An 18,802-nucleotide genomic window follows, 5' to 3' on the forward strand; every position below is an offset into this window, starting at 1 on the left:
AAGATACACACACCCTAGTGTTCCCAGCAGCACTATTTACAGTAGCGAAGACATGGAAGCAACCTAAATGTCCATCAACAGATGACTGGATAAAGAAGTTACAGTATATTTATACAATGGACTACTACTCAGCCATAAAAAAGAATGAAATAATGCCATTTGCAGCAACATGGATGGGCCTAGAGATGATCATACAAAGTATGTATGATCAAGACAAATATCATATGGTATCACTTATATATGGGATCTAAACAAATGACACCCAATAGGACTGAGGTTCTGCCGACCCAGTGGTGCACTTCAGTCCCCTGGCTTCTGCTCAGGAGCCCCCCTCCCCCCCGCCCTTCTGTCCTCTCCTGTGATCAACTGCAGAACTTGCAGTGAGAAAGCCAGCTCCCAGCAGCATGTGGGTGTCTCTGACTCTGTCACCCTCTTTTAGCTCGGCTTCCTTGTGCTGAGAAGATGGGACAGAAGCAGGTCAGCTGTGACCTCCCTGAGGCCCCAGAGCCTGGCCTTGCCTTGGCATCCTCCCCTCCGGAAGCACACCGTCTGCCTGGTTTTTATTTTTTTATTATTATTCACTTATTTATTTATTGTTCTCATATTCTTTTTCATTCTAGGGTACTACAAGATATTGAATATAGAGCTCCCTGTGCTATACAGTGTAACCGTGTGGTTTATCTATTTTATATATAGTAGTGTGCATCTGCAAATCCCAAACTCCCAGTTTATCCCTTCTGGATCTAAAAACGTCTGGTTTTAAAAATGCCTTGTCGGGGGTAATTCTGTCTCACCGCACCAGCCCTGGTTATGCTGAAGTCAGGCAGGGACTGTTCTGGTGCCCAGAACATTTCTCTCAACTTCTACCCACCTCTTCTCTTCAAAAACAGGAAGCCACCGAGGCCAGTGTAAGTCAGCCCCGAGCCCAGAGGTGCAGACCTCATTAGCTCTCAGAAAGTGGGTGCAAAACTTGGCAAGTCGGGTCTGTTTTTGTCCCCTTCCAGATGTCTAGATTTCTCTTCCTGCCCTCACCCTCCGTTCTGAGTCACACCTGGGCTTCTCGGGTGATGGCAGGAAGCGAGACCCTCCCAGGGATTTGAAGACACGCTGGCTCTGCAGGTGCAACAGAGTCAGGCCCCAGGTTCTGGACTCCATCCACGCCTGTGTGTTATCTGGTGACCCTGCAGCCTCAGAGCAAAGTGATACATTCATACATTTCATTATCAGGAGGGAAGATACTGGAAAAATACCAGTATTGCTTTTTTAGGAGCAGTGCTTTTAACTTCATCTCAAGCTGTTCATGTTATTTTGGGGTTAGCTGAAGACACAGACACAAGGACCCAGGCTGCTGGTGACCGGGGCAGAAGAAAGGAAGGAGCCTGGGGAGTCGTCCCCGCAGCACGTCTGACCGTGTTCACTGCAAGACAGGAATGCTGTGTAAGACATGAGGGCTGCATCTGAGGTACGTCGGAGTGGGTCAGGTCACGACGCGTTCACCGGACCCCTAGCTGCAGAGCATTCCCCTCCTCATCTGCTGGAGGTCTGCATGCTCTGCTCCTTCCTCTCTTCTTTCTGACCTCTCTCCCTCTTCTCCATCAGAATTCCTTTCTGTAGAATAAGCAACCCAGAGGGCTGAGAGATGAATGAAGAACAAATCACTGTGTTCCCTGGCTGATTATTGATGAAATGTCCCTGGCACCTTCTCTCTGTCTGATTATCAGCTGCAGAGTCATGTTAGAATGTGGAAAGGACTCCAAAGATGAAACTGGTTGCTGGGGAGGAAAGGGAGGAGTTTGAGCCAAGACCCAAGAAACCCAAGAAAGGGAGGCTCTGGGAGGGATTCATGCTGGGTCATCTTTGAGGACTGCTCCCTGCCCTTGGGGTCCTCTCAGAGGCACCTGGGAGCAGATTTTCTGCCCAGCTCTTTGCTGCCACCTTCTCTGCCCCAAGGCCACCTCTGGGGCTCCCCGGGGTGAGCCGTCTTGGAAACAAGCCCATGGTGAGGACTCCGGACTCCTCCAGGCTCCCTTGTGCTTTGTGGCCTGGAGAAGGGTGACCGGGTGGGTCCCCCAGCTCCCTCTGTGAGAGAAGTTGAGAAAGTTGACAATTTGTCTGGGGACATTTGCTAAGTCATGTTTTAAGAAACAAATCACATCTGATGCAATTCGGACCCACCGCCAAGCCGTGCGATACATAGGTTCTCAGGCTCTGAGACCCGGTGGGAAATTGCCTATAGGGCCCCACAGCCTGGGAAACTGGCCTGGAGGTTTTATAGAGTGACTAATATCCTACAGGGATCCGCTGGGCCCTAGGACTTGCACCAGGGTCAGCAGATCAGCCCCTCTTAGAGCAACACCCCTGGGAAGGCCCGTGTCCATCTGGAAGAAACTAGCCATGGAGTGGATTCAGGGCTTGTTTCTCTTTCCCACCTCTCACCCGGCCATGTGATTTACACACCACTTTACATTTTCTGTTGGGAAATCCCAAAGCATCTAAAAGGCAAGCAGAGGTTCTCAAGCTGCAGCCAAAGGTATATGTGTGTTGGGTTGAAAGGGAAGGAGTGGGGCTGAGAAAAGGAGGTGGGGGGAGTAAATGGCTGGGGAGAAGTTGGGTCTCTGAGGCTCAATCCAATAATGTTATAATTAATAATCCGTTCACATGTGACCCCGTATGGCGCCATCATAGATGTTTGGGTTGCAGAATTTGGTGGAACAGTGTCACAGAAACACAATTTCTTTCTCCCCGACTTGGGGAGTTTGGCCAGCTGGGGATGTTCTGTGTTTAGATGTGTAACCGGGGTGGAGGGTAACATCTCAGTGGTGCATGCACGAGGTCCTGGGGGCAATGCCCAGTACCACCATTAAAAACAAATAAACAAACTGAATTCCCTCTCCCCACCAAAAAAAAAAAAAAAAAAAAAAGATGTTTAACCAGTTGCCTCCATTGCCAGTCACACATGGCATCTGCTTGGTCACTGTCCAGAGGGTGAAGTCCCTAATTGCTGTGAGCTCCTGCTGCCTGAACTGTCACACTGCCTGAGACCCTGGCAAGTGGATACGTTTATGACCTGATTGTGGTTTTTCTGCATGAGGACAGGTAATGCTTGGGGCTGGAAGAGGTCCAGGGAGGCAGAGTGGGGAAGTGGAGATGGCTGGGATTGGGGTGACATGATGAAGATTTTAAATCCTGACTTGTTGGCTGTAGGGGGAGGGTCTTGTATATTGCATTGCCTATGGAAATTGATCAGTCATAGACAGGCCCTTCTTAGCACCTAGCATGTGTAACTGTCTCGTTACCCAGGTAAGCCTAGAGCCTCGAACGTACTTCTCACAGAGGAGGGACTCTGCAGACACTTGTTGAGTAGAATTGACAGGCTACTCAGGGCCCTAAAACCCACGTCTCTGGAGTCTAATTCAGGCCTGGTTAGAATCAATTTCACCTTGTTCCTTCTCCAAACAGGCTTCTTCTCCGCTTTCAGTCCCACAGGCAGCAGAGGCTCCCGCACCGTCCCTTTTCCTGAAATTGGCTCTGCAGAGGATGCGACGTGGGTCTAATGAGTTTAGCTCAAGTTGCTTCCCTGGGACTAGCAGAAGCAGCTGCTTCTCTGACTAAGAGGCTGAGTGGGGGCTCCAGCCAGAAGAGGAACTGGCAGATTAAGCTCTCGCCTCTGTGGGTCTGGCTAGAGGTTGATAAGCGATCTTCAGAGATGGGGAGGGAGCTGTCTGTCCCTATTTCCTTGCAAAACCATGACTCAGGAATATTCACATCCTCAGGATGGCAGAGGGGCTAAAAATAAACCATGACCAAAAAGACCCCAGTAAAGGGTGGGGGTAGTGGGGACGGGAGAGGGAGGGGTACCAGTGGAGCCAGGGTGGTGGGGGAGGCGAGAAAGAGGAGAAAGGGTAGGAGGTGTGAGTTTTACAGGAGACCTCGCAAGGAGATGGAGGGATGGAGTCAGAGCCTTCAATCTGAGAGAAGAGTGGAGAAAGAGGAGTCCTGGAGGGAAGACGTGTCCACTGCACCGACCTGAGGCTACCTTTGTAACGGAGACACAGGCTGGAAGCTTGGCTCGGGTTCCCTCTGCTCTCTTGGCTCTAAGTGAGGGCATCCCATCACTCAGCACCCGGCTCCAGCTTCCTCAGCGACGTCCTGAATGTCTTAGTTACAGTTCCGTGCTGGGGACCCAGGTCATCGTCTCTGACTCCCAATCTCTCACCCGAGTTTGGTCAGTATCTTCAGCAGCTTACTGTAGTGGGTACCCACGTTCCTCTGGGGTGTCCTCAGGATCTGAGGGGTAGGAGGTGGGGTTCTGGGGGGCTAGGGCTCACGGCCCCCCTCCCCAGTTTCTATCAGTGCATCTCCCTTTCCTCTAGTTTATGTATTAGGTTCCCCTCCTAAGATTTTGTGGGCTGTTTAAAAAAAAAGTTTGGCAACCATTGACTTTTAGGTTGAAACTGTCTTTGATAAAATTTAAAATGTCGCCAGTTAAAGTGCCCCTCCCCCACCTGTCCCCCATCCCCCTCTTCCTTTGGTCATGGTCACTGAGACTCCACATCTAGGAGTACAGGTCGGAGCACGATGCACACCTGCGCCAGATCGCACCTGCTGCAGCCCCCTTGGTCCCGTCCTGCTAGGGCCTAGATGGCATCTAAGTGGCTTCTCTCTCCTACCCATCTCCACCTGCGTTAGTCTAATGCCCACCTTTCAAAATCCTCCGTGCTCCCGTGGACCCTCATGGAAATCCTCTGACCAGAAGCCAAAAGGCCTCCTGGCTGGGTATCCTGCCAGGTCTAACCCATCCCTCCTGGTCAGGCCTCCCTCCCCTGTTGGGGTGCAGACCTCCTTCAGGCCCCCCTCCCCTGGAAATGCTCCCCACTCTTTTGGACTTTCCCAGCCTTGCCCGGCCTTTAGTTGTCAAGTCCAACCTTCTCCACTTCCTTCTCCGAGATCTACTAGTTATTTGAGCCTAAGGACCCTTCCGAGTCCTTGCAGTCTCTCCAGCCTGCAACGCACAGCTTAGTGCTGTTTATATACAGATTATCCTGATGCCTGGCCCAGGCCCTGGTGCCACACAGGCTGCTCCCTGGCCGCTGGCTGGGAGGCCCTAGGCCCTGGCTCTGTGGAGCTCAACTCCCTGTCCAGGCCTGCCTCTCCTCTAAGGCACAGTGTCTGTCCACTAGGGGTGACCCACATTGTCCCTGAGTCCCAGTCTCAGGGAGGGCTTCAGGCCTCGACTTAACATATCTGCAGGTCTATTGATTTGGACTAATTTCAACATCCAGGGCCTTGACGCTACAAGCAGGAGTGTCTCCAAGTCCCCAGACTTTCTATTTCCCATCCTCAGTGGAGCCTCCCAGGGCACATTCTTACTCACGTTGCTGGAACCATCCCAGCTTCTCTCCAGCTGGCCAGGCTGCCTCCCTCCGGGGCCTTCCCACCCTGCCTCCCCGCCCTCTGTCTTTGCCTGGGTCACCTCGACTCATCCTCCCCTTCCCGGGGAGCGCTAGAAGTCACTTCCTGGGGGTCCGATCTCCCTCATCCACTCTCAGAGCGTCCTACACTTTTTTTCCACAGCACTCAGCATGCGTGCGATCATGTGGTTAGTCCTGTTTACCCACTTTCCCCAGTGGCCGTTCGCACCATTTGGACAGGATCCTAGCTGATCTATTCTCTGCTCTGTTCCTGGCACTGAGAACACCTAGCATCTGGCTCAGAACAGAAGTTACTGCTTGAAAAACTACAGGAGATGGGCTTTGGATTTGACTTGGGAATGAGGGGCTGGTTGGTGCAGGACCCAGGGATTCTGCCTTCCAAACACTCTGCTGGTTGCTTGCCTTTTGCTTTGTGTTGTCCAAAAGTCAGCTTGGGGAAGACATCCTTGCCTTCCTGCATTTTCTCTCATTCCTTGCAACAGAAAGTCAGTCTCTGGCTCCAATTCTCCACTCCTCTAAATCCATGACAAAGCTCCTCACTCCCCCCACCTCCCCCAGCCCTGGCACAGATGGGAGGCTGGCAGATGAACGAACACAAAAGACAACACCTCTGCCAATCCTCCAGTTGCATCTCCGGGCCAGCTTCCTTTCTGTCTCCTGCTCTGCGGGAGGGTCCCCACAGTCAGCATGGGGAGAGGCAGAGCCAGAGATCATGAAGGAGAAAGAAGCAGTCACCCCAGCAGGATCACAGCCCTGGGAAAGGCAACTCGGCGCCCAGGGCATGGGGTTGGTATCTGAGACGTAACTGCCGAGGACCGTCACGTCGGGCAAAAAAGCTCCACCGTGCATTCGTTTATCTGTCTATCCATCCATCCATCTGTGCATCCATCCAACTAGTGCTAACTGAGCGCCCACCACCCGTCCTATCCTCACCAAGTTCACAATCTATCGGGGGACACAGACCCCCCCAAAGAGGCCACCAAGCTATGGATTTCAGGTGGATCTTAGGGCCAGGAAGGAACGACAGGGCTCAGGGTAGGGAACCGTGTGGCCCCTGCTTTTGACCTGAAGATCAAGGAGGGATAAGAGTAAGGTGATCAGATTCATCTTGCTTTCCCACCTCCAGCCCACCAATTGTTCTGTCTTTCAGTGACTTTTCTTTCTTAGCTCCTCTTTGACCCACTGTCATGTATTCCCGTCCCAATTTTCTGCTTTCCAAGTTCTCTCTCTGCTGGTCTTTGTCAGTCTTTGGTTCCTGATTATCAAGAGGTTTGAAAACCTTGACACTTTCCTTTTCTCTTTCACTTGGCTTTTCCCAATGAAAGCCGAGGTTCTGGGTCATCCCCCCAGATCACTAGGTCTCATGGACTTGGAAGGTCAGAAGAGACCATAGAAGTAAGCGTGCCCAGTCCTTTATCTCTCTCTCTCCTCATTCACCAGCGCTCCTTTCCCTTCTCTTCTCTGCTCTTTCCTCACCTCCTGGTGTTTCTGTCCCATCTGTCCTGTGGGATGACAAATGGTCACAAGAGAGGAAACAGACCCTCTCTCCTAGGGCAGTGCATCTTTTCCAGGCACGTGGAAAGATCTTGTTTCAATTATCACCTTTCTGATACGGGTCAAGCTGATTTGCCGCAGTTCTGTGCCTGTCACTCTCTCTCTTCCAGCTTTTGTCCTCTTGTCTTTGTTTGTCGAACTCATGGGAGATGGAACTAGGCAATTTACTTTTCTTTTTCGGGAGAAGGGAGGATGCAGAGTTGAGCGGACCCAGAAACATCTGGACTGTGCTTTTTGGTAGGTGCTACCTAGCTTGTTAAACCCCTTTCTTACTTGGTGCAAAATATTTTGAGTAGGAAAATTGTGTGTAAAGTTTAAGTGATCTTTCTCCCCTGATTATCAGGGAAGCTGGGCTCCGTGGCCTGTTAGCAAGCCTGGGGGTATCTGGAAATATCAGGGGCTGGATGCGAACTGCAGAGTGGCCGTTTCTTAGCTGGGCAACCTTGGAAAAGTTACTTCATCTTTCTGAGCCTCGTTTTCTCATTTGTCAAATGAAGACAGAATAGAAATTACTTCATAGAACGTGTGTGAGGATGGAATCTGTTAAGATATTGAAAGCACCTGGTCTGGGGCCGGAGGCGCATTCCTCATGTCAATTACTAGTCCTGCACCGAAGCCCTCCTGTCTGATTCTGCACATTGTACAGAGTCTGGACCATGCCTCTGGGGGGGGCAGGGAAGAAGCAGCCGGGATTGGGGAGATCAGGTTAGACACATCCCCTCCTCTTCCCTGGGTCTGAGCTGGGGGTGGGGGGTGTGCAGCCAGGCCCCTCTCCCCGGGAGCTGTCACACCCCAGGGACGGGCCCCTGCGCCAGCATCTGGATCTTCTCAGATCTCGGTCTGGACTCCTTCTGCTTGTCTTGTAGAATCACTTTTCAGCGGCGCGCAGACCGGGGCTTTGGCTTTCTTCTCCGTGGCCCAGCCCGCCTCCTTCCTATCGGTAAACAGCGCGGAGCAGGGCAGGAAGGCAGATGCTGCTGCCCTGCTGGCTCCCTCGGCTCCTCCCCGACCTCAGCTGCGGCCCTCCCGGTGCTAACGCGGAGTTTCCGACGGTGCCCCCCGCCCTTAGCTGAGAGGTGCTTAGGCGTTGGATGGAAATTTCAAAATTGTTCTGGAAGAGCCAGCGTGGAGGGCTGTCTTTAGACTCTGCTCGCCACGCCCTTTCCATCCAGACTCGCCACCGTCCGCCCCTTCCCTCGGGCTGAGGTTCCGCGTTCCACACCTGTCCCTTTACGTTCACGAATTCCTGAGTCTGCGGCCGAAGCCTGGTTGCAGCTTTGGGAACAGATCTTCCATCAGCGGTGCCCTCGAGAGGACGCCTCACCTCAGTTGTTCTGTGTCTGGGGGGCCTTCTAGGCAGGAGTGTCAGGCGGGGGCGGGGACTGTACCACCAAGAACAGGGAACCGTCTGGGGGATGAGGATTTGCACATCCCTCCAGGTGACTCTGAACAAAGACCGTTAGCTCTCAGTCCTCATTTTTGTTTTCCACCCCAGCTCCGCGGACATCATCCCTCCTCCCTCCCCAGGCATCGCGCTCGGGGTGCTCCCCCGCCTCCCTGGTCTCCACGCAGCCCCTTCGGAGCGTCCACGTCTCCCCCGCCTCCTGACTTGGGAGGGTGCCGGCTCTCCTTTTAACTCTCTCCTCCTCCTTGGCGAACCCAGCCGGTCTCGTGGCTTTAGAAGCACCTAGGGCTGGCCACCTCACGTCCAGAGCTCCAGCCCAAAGTCCCTCTGACTCCAGACACACGGGAAACTCCCCAAGTCGACATCTCGGAGTTCCTGTGGCCGCAACCGCAACCGGGCTCTCAGTCTCCCCGACGGTTTCTCCCCGCCTCCAGGGCCGAGGCCAATACCCTCGGGGTCGTGCTTCACATCTGCTTCTCCCAACCCATACCTGGCTCACCAGCGAGTCCTGCTGGCTCTGCTCTGAAGCTCAGTCCAGTGTCCTGCCGCTTGGTGTCCCCTGCACTGCCGCCCGGGCTAGGCCACGGCTCGGCTCACCGCTGCGTCCTCGCCGCCTCCGTGCTCTGCCTCTGCTGTTGGCCTCGCAGGAGAAGCCAGAGGGGACGGACACGGCGCTCCCTTCGCTCACCCCCCTGCGGGCTTGGCCCAAATGTCACCTCCGCGGTGCCGCTGCTCGGACCATCGCACGGGAGACGCAGCGCCCCGCCCCCGCGCCCCTCCCACACCGGGGGCGCCCTCCCCCAGGAGGGGAGGGGTGGGGTCCTCGTGTTCAAGGCCTGACGGCCTGGTGAGCAGCCCAGGTGCTCTGCCGCGGACGGAGCTTTGCTGCTTTTGAAGGCTGGCCCCTCACACCTGCAGGTGGTGGCCTGAACAGCAGGTCCTCAGGGACCGTCCCAGATAGATGAGGGTCCCCACCCCCTCACTGCTGGCGGTCAGGCCTCTCCTTCAGAGCCGCCGTCTCGGCTCTCACGCCTCAGAATCTGCTCCCTGGTTGCCTGTCTGCCTCCCCCAGCCCTGAGCCCATGGCCTGGTGCTGGCTGCATTCTGCGCGGTGTTTGCGGTCCGCGGCAGCGGCCTGCGGAGACTGGATGCTTGCTAGATTTTGGTTGAATGAACGTAAAACACATTTTATGTGTTACCTTATTTGATGTGAGGCTCAGAGAAGTTGAGTGTTTGGCCTGCAGACACAGAACTAGATGGAGGAGCCAACCTTGAAGTTAGGTCTGTCTGACGTGTGTGTTGCGTGTTTGTGTGTATTTGCAAGTATGTGTGTGTATGTGTGTGTTGTGTGTATGAGTGTGGTGTGTGTTTATGTATGTTGTGTGTGTTGTGTGTATGTGTGTGTTGTGTGTATGTGTGTGTATATGTGTAAGTGTGTGAATGTTGTGTGTGTGTTGTGTGTATATGTGTGTTGTGCATATATGTGTGTTGTGTGTATGTTTGTGGTATGTGTGTGTATGTATATGTGTGTGTGTTGTTTGTATGTGTGTGTATGTGTGTAAGTGTGTGTATGTTGTGTGTGTGGTATGTGTATGTGTGTTGTGTGTGTGTTGTGTGTATTGTGTATGTTGTGTGTTGTATGTTTGTGGTGTATGTGTGTATATGTGTGTGTGTATGTGTGTGGTGTGTATATTTGTGTGTATATGTGTAACTGTGAATGTTGGGTGTGTGTGTGGTGTGTATGTATGTGGTGTGTATATTTGTGTGTATATGTGTAAGTGTGTGAATGTTGTGTGTATGTATGTGTGTTGTGTGTGTTGTGTATGTCGTGTGTGGTGTGTGTCTGTGTGTGGGGTGTGTGTGTTTTGTGTGTGCATGTTGTATGTGTGTATGTATGTGTATTTTGTGTATGTTATGTGTGGTGTGTGCATGTGTGCGTGTGGTGTGTGTCTGCGTGTGTTGTGTGTGTTGTGTGTGTGTGTATATTTGTGTGTGTGTGTGGGGATCTGTGTGCTTTCTCCCGGCCGCACTGCACAGGCAGCAGCACCCCCTGTGTGGAGGCCATCTGCGGCTGGTGCTCTGGTTCCCCGGTGACAGTAAACGCTTCCAGAAGAGACCAGTCCTTCTCCATCCTTCAAGTTTCTTTCTCAAGAAACCTCCTTCTGGAGGCCCCGACGCCCTGGACTGCCACTACTGCCTGCTGCCCTCTCAGCCCTGCCAAGCCCATGGCTTCCCAGGGGACAAAGGGCTAAAAGTCCCTTTGGACACAGGGTGCATGGCCTTGGGAGTCTGGGAGTGTTGCGGGGACACGTGGCCACCTGAGCCACCTCCAACTGTAGGATCCACCCTGCAGGTCCCGTGGCCCAGCACGAGCAGCTGCCCTCGGCCCGCGTGCGAGCCCACCGTGGGCACAGCTGAGGGGGCCCAACGGTCCCCCTTCCTTCCCGCCACAGCAGGTGTCTCGCTCACATCTGCGTCCCACAAGGATGCGCCACTCTTTCCTACAGGAGGGGCGCAGGTGAGGAGGGAGCACATAGGGGGCTATTTAGAAGCCGGTGGGGAGAACGTGGGGCCCCTGCCTGGCCAAGGCAGGGTGTCCTGACCCCTGACCCTGACAGACCGGGAAGACGAGCCCCTCGCGCCGGGCCCACGGCCAGACCCAGAGGTGCCCCAGCAGCCCGCCAGCAGCGCCCACACTGGCGGCCTCCCCGGCGGCCCCGCCCCAGGCCTCCTCTTCCCCTCCGTCGGCCGTGGCTGCCAGGCCCAGCGGCTTTTGCACCGGCGCTTGTTCACGAGAGGGTGGCTGCCCCTCCCAGGGGCCCGGGGTCAGGGAGGTGAGAGGTCTTGCCCGGGACCCTGCGCCAGTCCTGACAGCACCCACTGGGTCTTTAGACCTTGTGTCTGGACCAGGCAACTTCCACGTCTGCGCTCCCCCGAGTGGGAGCCCCCCAGGTCCTCAGACAGAACACAGAGGCGAGCCCACCCCGCGTCAGACGCCGGCCGCCCCGCCTCTGCTCCCCGCAGGCCTGCGCCTGCCAGCCCGGGCCAGACCCTTGCGGGCCTCTGCACACACCTCGCCGGCCCGCCGCCGCAGGTGGCGATTTGCATGGGCGCTCTAACTCTCCCATGAGGCTTTTCTTATCTGAGTTTCTTTTCTGCTCCTGGGAGCCGAACAGCCACTTTAAAAAGAAAGAAAAACAAGACCCCAGTAAGTCTCTGCTTGGACGCGGGCCTTAAGGTGTTTCAAAGCCTCCCACGGCTATTTCTGGCCCCATTGTCGTCGGGGTCTGAGAGGAAGGCCTGACGGCGGTTCTTTTCTTTAAAGGCAGAAACAGAACATTGTTTCTCCCGGCTTTGATTTAATGGCCAAAAACAGTTATAGGAAACTGTTCAGCAGATGTTTTATGAAACTCAGAAAAAAACTGGGTCTTTGAGGGGCTATTTTTAAACTAATGCTTCCTACCATTGGGGTTTGGGTCTCACAAAAGGAACAAAAACGGGAGACAGAGGGGAGGGGAGAGAGAGGTGGAGGAAGCTTGGAACATTTAGAGGATCACATTTTATTTTTTCTTCTGTTTTCACCATGAAGTACATGTACCTGGGAGCCGATGGAGGATGCGATGCAGAGGTGGCTCCAGGAAGGAGGGGTGCATTTTAGAGTTTCCTTTCTAAAATGAAGGTTTACTGGGTACAAGGCAAATCTCTTCTTTTCATGATCCCCCACCTCCTACTTGACAGCAACACGGAAATGCTTTTTTCTTTGCTGGCTTTGCTTTCTTGCCTCCCTTTGCCTGAATTAACCTTTCCTCCTCTCATCCCACCCCTGCTTTCCTTTCCTTTCTGCCTCTTTTCTCTATTTTGCATTAAGCTATCATCCACACTCAGGCAGGTGCTTCCTCCCCCAGGAAGCCTTCCCTGAACTCTCCGGGGTGGGTTGCTCTGCCTCCTCTGTGATACGCTGGCTGTATTTCAGGCACTGAGTTTACTTCCTTGCTTTACAATCTATTTCCGTATCTGGCTCCTTTCTTAGGCTGCAAGCTCGATGAGGCTGGGGACTCTGTCTTAATTATCTTTTTGTCCTCAGCATCCAGCGCTGTTTCATTCAGGAGGCGTGGAATAAACGTTTCTCGAGTGAAAGGACTGATGGAGGATACAGGGCGTGAACAGGTTAGGGAATTGTATCCAGTTGACAAGGTTTGACTTCACCTTCAGGAGCAGAAATGAATCATTTTGGGTCTCTGCTGTTCACACTAAAATCTGTTCCTACTATAATGTAATCGATTAATTGTTATGCCTTGAGGGGGTTATTACGATTTCCAGGAAACTGAGGCTTTGGGACAAAGAGTAGAAGGGATGATGCGGAGCACTGCGCTTCGGACATTCAATTCCAAATTTTTGTCTTTTCCAACTCTACAGGGGAGGGTGTAAAAGCTTCGGATGCCTGGGCCCAGGGGAGGCCCCCTGTGAGGGACAGAGCACAGAAGAGGGAGATGGGGAAACTAAAAGCAAACTTCTCTTTTCTACTTTTTCTGGGGCCACTTCCAGCTGGAACAAGAGGACAAGTGTGGCCTCCCCAGATGAAGATGAACAAATGACCTGCCATGTTCTCACTTGTCCTGAGGCCTCTGGCCAGAGTCTCAAAGTCAGGTGAGCAGAACAAAGGCCAATGGCCTCTCACTTTCTGGAAAGTCCTAAAACTCAGCCCGGGGGGCGGGAAATGAGGTTCTCCCTTCATCTGACCCCACGTACATCACGGTTTCTCTGGTGTCTCAAGACTTTATCGAGCACTTTCCAGAGAGCACTTTTCACTGGCAGAGATTTCAGTAAGTTCTGCTATATCTGGAAAAAGCATCACCATTGTTGGTATGAGGGCCAGCGGCCACGTCACTGGGCTCTGGGCAGGAGTGTTCTAGTTTCCTGGAAGCTGGACCCGGGCAGAGCTCCCGTTCATGTTCCAGGACCCTTGGTGAATGTTTCCATATCCTTTCATTTCCTTAGAGCTATCTTTTTTCCCCCTGAACACTTAGCGTGTTGTAGTTACTGTGCTAAGGGCACTAGAAAGTGATCTCACTGATCTTTTTAAAAGACTTTTAAAAAGCACATAATATAAAAATTTTTCCTTATTACTGAAGAACTTTATCTTCCATGTCTTCATACCCCTCAGAACTGAATTCTAGTCTGACCCCCGTTTTCCAAATGAGGAGACCTGAGTGGGGAGAGAGGTGGACGAAAACTCGCCCAGAGTCGCCCAGTGGGCGAATGCAATGCAGGAATTCAGGGTCAGTTTGGCTGCCACCAGAGGCCACACTCCGAAAGGCTTCCCTGTGGATCTCAGATCTGGTTTCCCACTGAGGTCCCCGGGCAGCCTTCTCTCCGTGGAACCTGCCCATTCCAACCTCTGTGCACAGTCTCTGACCATCTCGCGATTTCTAACTCTCCCCAAAGTTCTCTGCCATTTTCTAGGACACCTTCTGACATTTCTTATTCTGACTTTTAAATTCTGCTGGGAGGGACAGAGACCTTCCCTCCTAAGGTAAAGTGGCCTCAAGTGGAAGACACAACAGAAAGACATGAGACGTCAGTGGCTCTGAGTGGCGCTTTTCTAGAAAGGAGAAAACAGCTTATTAGAGCGAGCTGGCCAAGTGTTTTCCCGTGGAGGCAGCTTTTCCCCAGGACATGGCCAGCCTTCTCTGGTCACCTCCTCCATACCTGCTGCGATTGAACCATTGGTGCAGAACTCAGAGACTATTTGTCGAGCACGTCTGTACCAGTCCGGCTATGCTAGGTTACACGGTGGTGACAGGTGCCGAACCTCAGTGCTTCAAGCCCTCCTCCTTGCAGGTCAGTAAGTGCTTTGTTCAATGGCATCCAAGTCACTCTGGGCCCCAGGCTGCGTGGCAGCTGTCACTTGACATGTGCCCGAGAGAAAAACAGAATGGTTGAAACTCTTCCCGGGTTCTCCAAGTTTCTGCCAGAAGGGCTTCGAATTTCATTCGTGGAAGCAAGTCCAAAAGGCCACTCCCAATGTCAAGGGTGCAGGGAAGTGAGAGTCTACCGTGCACCCAGATTGGGGAAGGACTGTGATCTGTATTTGGTGAATGAATTAAACATGCTTAACTTTAGGTTAGGGACTGCTGAACAAAGCTCTGATTCTGCCCTCGGAGCTTTGCATGTAGTTGGGGAACCTGGACCACAGATCAGATCGTCAAAGACCGTGATGCTTTGGTATAAAACAGTGTATCCTGCCAAACCACAGGGACGGAGCAGGAGGATTCAGACACAGTGTTTCAGGACCCAAGGAAGCAAAGGAGAAGGCTCCGAACTGCAAAAAATGCCCTGGATGATGGGACGTTCAAACAGGAAGAGCAGCCATACACACTTTGGAGGTGAGGGGCTTCTCGGAGAAGATCGGATTTGGTACCCAGCTCTTCCCTCATCTCACCCTGTGCTGGCCTCCACTACAAACTTAGGCCCTCTTCTTCCTTGAGCCCCTGATAAATGACAAGCTTTAAGAACAGATCTGACTTTATCTTTTATGTTCATAGAAAATACCAAGCACACCATTGTGGTCTGGATGAGCTGATCCCGCTAAGCCCACTTGGTAGCAGGTTTCTCACAAGAGCATGAGGACCACGCGTGGAGAGTCACCATCACTTGCGTCATCAGCTGGGCTCCAAGGACTCTTTCTTCAGCTAAGGGCCTCCGCAGTTCTGACCTCCCCGCAGCAGGCCGGCTGGCTCTCACTCAGCCCCTCCGCACACCTTCTGTTCTTTGGGCATCTTCTTGCTTACACCGTTCGCCTTGGCTGTCCGGGAAGGAGACACTTCCTTCTGTTGCTTCTGCAACAGTGATGACTCAGAACAAGCATCCTTCCCCAGCTCAGAGTCCCCACTACAGCTTGGCCAAGGGCCCTAAAAACACTGAGGTTTTAATGCTGGGAGGGCTCTGGAGGGACCCCCCAGCGCACCACTCTTGTTTCCTTTGCAGAAACTGAGGCCTGGAGAGCGTAAGACACCTCCTGCCCCAGGCTTCCTAGGACTCACTGGGAGATCTGGGCTAGAATCCAGGGCTTTGGAATCACATTTTACTGTTCTTCGTACTCTGTATTTATAGGTGCGTACATCTGGTTAGACTTTTGATAAACTTTATATTGGCTAGAGGACTAGTACCCCTCAGAAGTGAGGGCAGAGTTAGAACTACCTGATGAATAACAGTGATGACCTTGACCCTCACCTCTCTTCTCTGAAACCACTGCTTCTCCAAAAATAGACCAACAGCGGAAAGGCAGGAGAGTATTGTGGTCCATAATATGGGCTGAAGAATCTGACTAACTTGAATTTGAATTCATATTTATTTGTAATGTGACCTTAGACAAATTATTCATCCTCATTTGTTTTTCTTTCAACAAAACAGGAATAATAAAACAGCCTCCCTGAAAGATTATTAAGTGAGGTAACACATGTCCAATGTTCAGCTCGGAGATGATGCTGGTAAGGAATGAGTATGTGCCGAGTGCCAGCTGTTACCGTCACCCGTACGGTTATCAGCAGGGAAGATGCTTCCTGAGTTGGAGCTGAGACATTACTCACCCAGGCTCCCCTACACTCACGAACCCGGAGCCCTCCTGCACTGCTTCCTTCTGAGAAACTGTCACTCCTTTCACTCAGTCTTCATTAATTAAAATTTTGTTGAGCATTCATGTGTTGGCCACAATCAGAGGCAAACGGGACAACTGATTTACCCCTTATGGAGCTCAGTGAATGAGGACCAATTTCAGAACTTCACAAGCTGACATAATTTTCTTTATTTCTGATCGGGCTACCATCTCATGGGAGGCGAAAATCTGCAGCACTCCCAAGGTCTGATGAGGGTGGTCAGATCTGTGGCTTCGGCTCCCTGATCGGGGATGAGGTCCCAACGGCCTCGTGTGGGAGTGTGAGCTTTGCCCGCTGCATTGTTATAACCAGAATCATAATTAACTGAGGTGAGACTCTATTTCCTGTTTTTTGAAGCCGTGTTTGCTGTAACCTCGGATAAATAAACCCTTAAGCAGCCATTAGACCAGGAAGCATTTTTAGGGCCTGTATCCTGTCCTGGCAGAGAGATGGGGTTGGATGAGCTAATGGGTCTTTCCACGGCGACCTGCTGTGACTACTGCCATGTTAATAGCGCAGGATCATCAAAACAGCGAGCTGTCCGGTGTGAGAAAGGTGGGACTTTCATTTCCATCAGCGCAGGAAAACGAGATATCAAGGCATCCATGTTTATTCTGTTCACGTAGAAATTAACATTAAAACGGGAGCGATTTGAGCCCACCTGTTCTAGGATGTGTAGCTGACTCAACAGCCAGTGGGGATAAGTAACAAAAACAAATAAAACATAATAATACTATAAAAATACACCCCTTGGAACTCTATTTCAGGTCTGCAGGAAAACACATAGTTTAAAGAACACCTCCTTTTTTTTTTTTTTTTTTTTTTTTTTTTTTTTTTTGGTGGCAGGGTTTCAGCGAAGCAGAAGATCTGAATGGAACCTGGGCATCACTGACTGTAAAAATGAAAATCGCCATAGAGCTGGGGCTCGATGTGAGACCCAGTTCCCCAGCTCTGTGTGGGGAAGACAAGCCTCCTCTCTCTCCCTCTCTCTCTCTCTCTAGCAAACATCCCCTCAAACCCTAGCTTCTGGTCAAGTGGCTAAAATTTCTGTTGCCAAGTATTTGTTTGCTGGTTGGATGATGACATCTGTTGGTAATGTGACCTGGAGAAAAAGGACCCTAAAACAGGAAGGTCAAGGAACGGAGTTCAGTCCTATCTGTGCAAACTGACTACGGTCTGAATCGGGTCTGAGCTGTGATGTCATTGTTTATCAGCTGGAGAAGATACAACTTGCCTCCCAAATGAGTGAAAACGATAAATGAATGAACAGTCCAAGCTTTTTGAACTTGGAAAGGAATCAACACATGAATGAAGCGATTCGCCCTCCCTCTTTCAACCCCATGGTCTTGTCTCTTCCTTTTGCCTGGACTGGAGAATTTTCTGGCTGCCTCCTTGAGCTACTTTTGGCTGCAGGGTGATTGGGAAGGGCAGGTTTGGCTTCAGAGGCAGCATCCAGCCCAGGGATGTGGGTAGTGTCTGGCGGAGCCAGGAGAATAACCGCTCCTGCTGGGTCTCTTTCCCTGCTCCCTAGTCCCTCGGGGGGACCCATTTCTTACCTTGTTCCCAGCTTTGGGGGGAGCACATAGGCACTGCGTGGAGGTGGCTCCTTTCATAAGCCACAGGAGATCCAGCTGTGTAGTCACCTTGTCTTACTCTTTCTGGTCTGGAGGGAGGAGAATGGGCATCGGGCGCAGTTTAAAGTCATTTCTAGAAAATTGATGCTGCAAGTCAGTGGGAACCTTGAACTCAGCTTTGCAGGCGGGGTTTGCCAAGAAACAGAGATCTGATTCATCCTAACTCATGGACCGCCTGATTGTCATTTCCCCTTAATATCATAAATGCAGGCCACCAGGAACGCAGGCCTCCCAGATGAGGGCTTGCACAAATCATTTCTGTTTCCTACTTTCTGTGTATTTCCTGTCTGCCCCCATCCCTAACCCAGTGCACCCCGTGGAAATGCCACAGCTCTGGGGAGAGGAACTGGAGAGCCCTTTGTTTAGGAGAGAGGAGAGCCGTGCCTGTGAGTGGGGCGGGGGGGGGGGGAGTCGTCTCAGAGCCCAGGGCAGTGGGATGGGTGCTGTTGTTACCCAGTGTCTGCTGACAGATGCTTGCAATTCAGGGTTTTGAGAAAGCAGGATGCGACCGGCTGCAGGTTCCTGTGAAGGAAGCTCTCCACCCATCACTGGCATGTTTTTCCCAGGTGTGCCATGAGCCGTGTGGGTGGATGGCTGCAAGGTGGTCAGTAAGTCAGAAGCTTCCTCAGAAGATCTTCATGCAGAACTTTGATTCTGCCACAGGGGGCTTGGAGCTGTTGACGTAGAAATCAAGACTAGTAATTGAAAGGATTGAGATGTTCATTTGCATGCCTTAAGTTCCTAAGAACTTCCCTGCTCTTCTCCACCACACCTGACTCATGTCGTCTGAGAAAAACACTGGCAGGGTTTCCTATAGCTTAGGAGTTACAGGCTCATCTCCTTGGGATCCTGAATAAAGGAGTGAAATAGGATGGGCTAGGACCCCACTGAAGGGTGGGAAGATGGAGGCATAGAAGTTTATTAAAAGATTCTTCTAGGCCATGACAGGGACATGATGCTGCATACCGGAAACTGACACATTATAACTAACCACTTCAATTAAAATATATATATACTTTTTTTCTAAGATTACTATTTCTTTTGATTCCAAATTCTACAGGCATTCCAAAGGTAGCTTCCTTGTACACCACATCAGAAAAAAATAAAGCCAAATTTTTATTT

General features: G+C 51.9%; 1 long non-coding RNA gene across 5 annotated transcripts; it reads left to right on the forward strand.

Annotated features, from left to right (window-relative positions):
• Window positions 1-650: 650 nt before the first annotated feature.
• On the forward strand, window positions 651-18,063 carry LOC106729241. 5 transcript variants are annotated; one of them, XR_004316852.1, is made up of 6 exons: window positions 651-1,462; window positions 2,951-3,096; window positions 12,476-14,232; window positions 14,648-14,777; window positions 14,937-16,375; window positions 16,893-18,063. It is a non-coding gene; the product is annotated as an uncharacterized LOC106729241 (long non-coding RNA). The 5 variants fall into 5 exon arrangements; XR_004316854.1 differs by having other exon boundaries at window positions 14,937-15,504; window positions 15,805-18,063; XR_004316853.1 differs by lacking the exon at window positions 16,893-18,063 and having other exon boundaries at window positions 12,476-12,558; window positions 12,937-14,232; window positions 14,937-15,505.
• Window positions 18,064-18,802: the final 739 nt, after the last annotated feature.

This window comes from Camelus ferus, chromosome 33, assembly GCF_009834535.1.
Source record: "Camelus ferus isolate YT-003-E chromosome 33, BCGSAC_Cfer_1.0, whole genome shotgun sequence".
Taxonomy (NCBI): Eukaryota; Metazoa; Chordata; class Mammalia; order Artiodactyla; family Camelidae; genus Camelus; species Camelus ferus.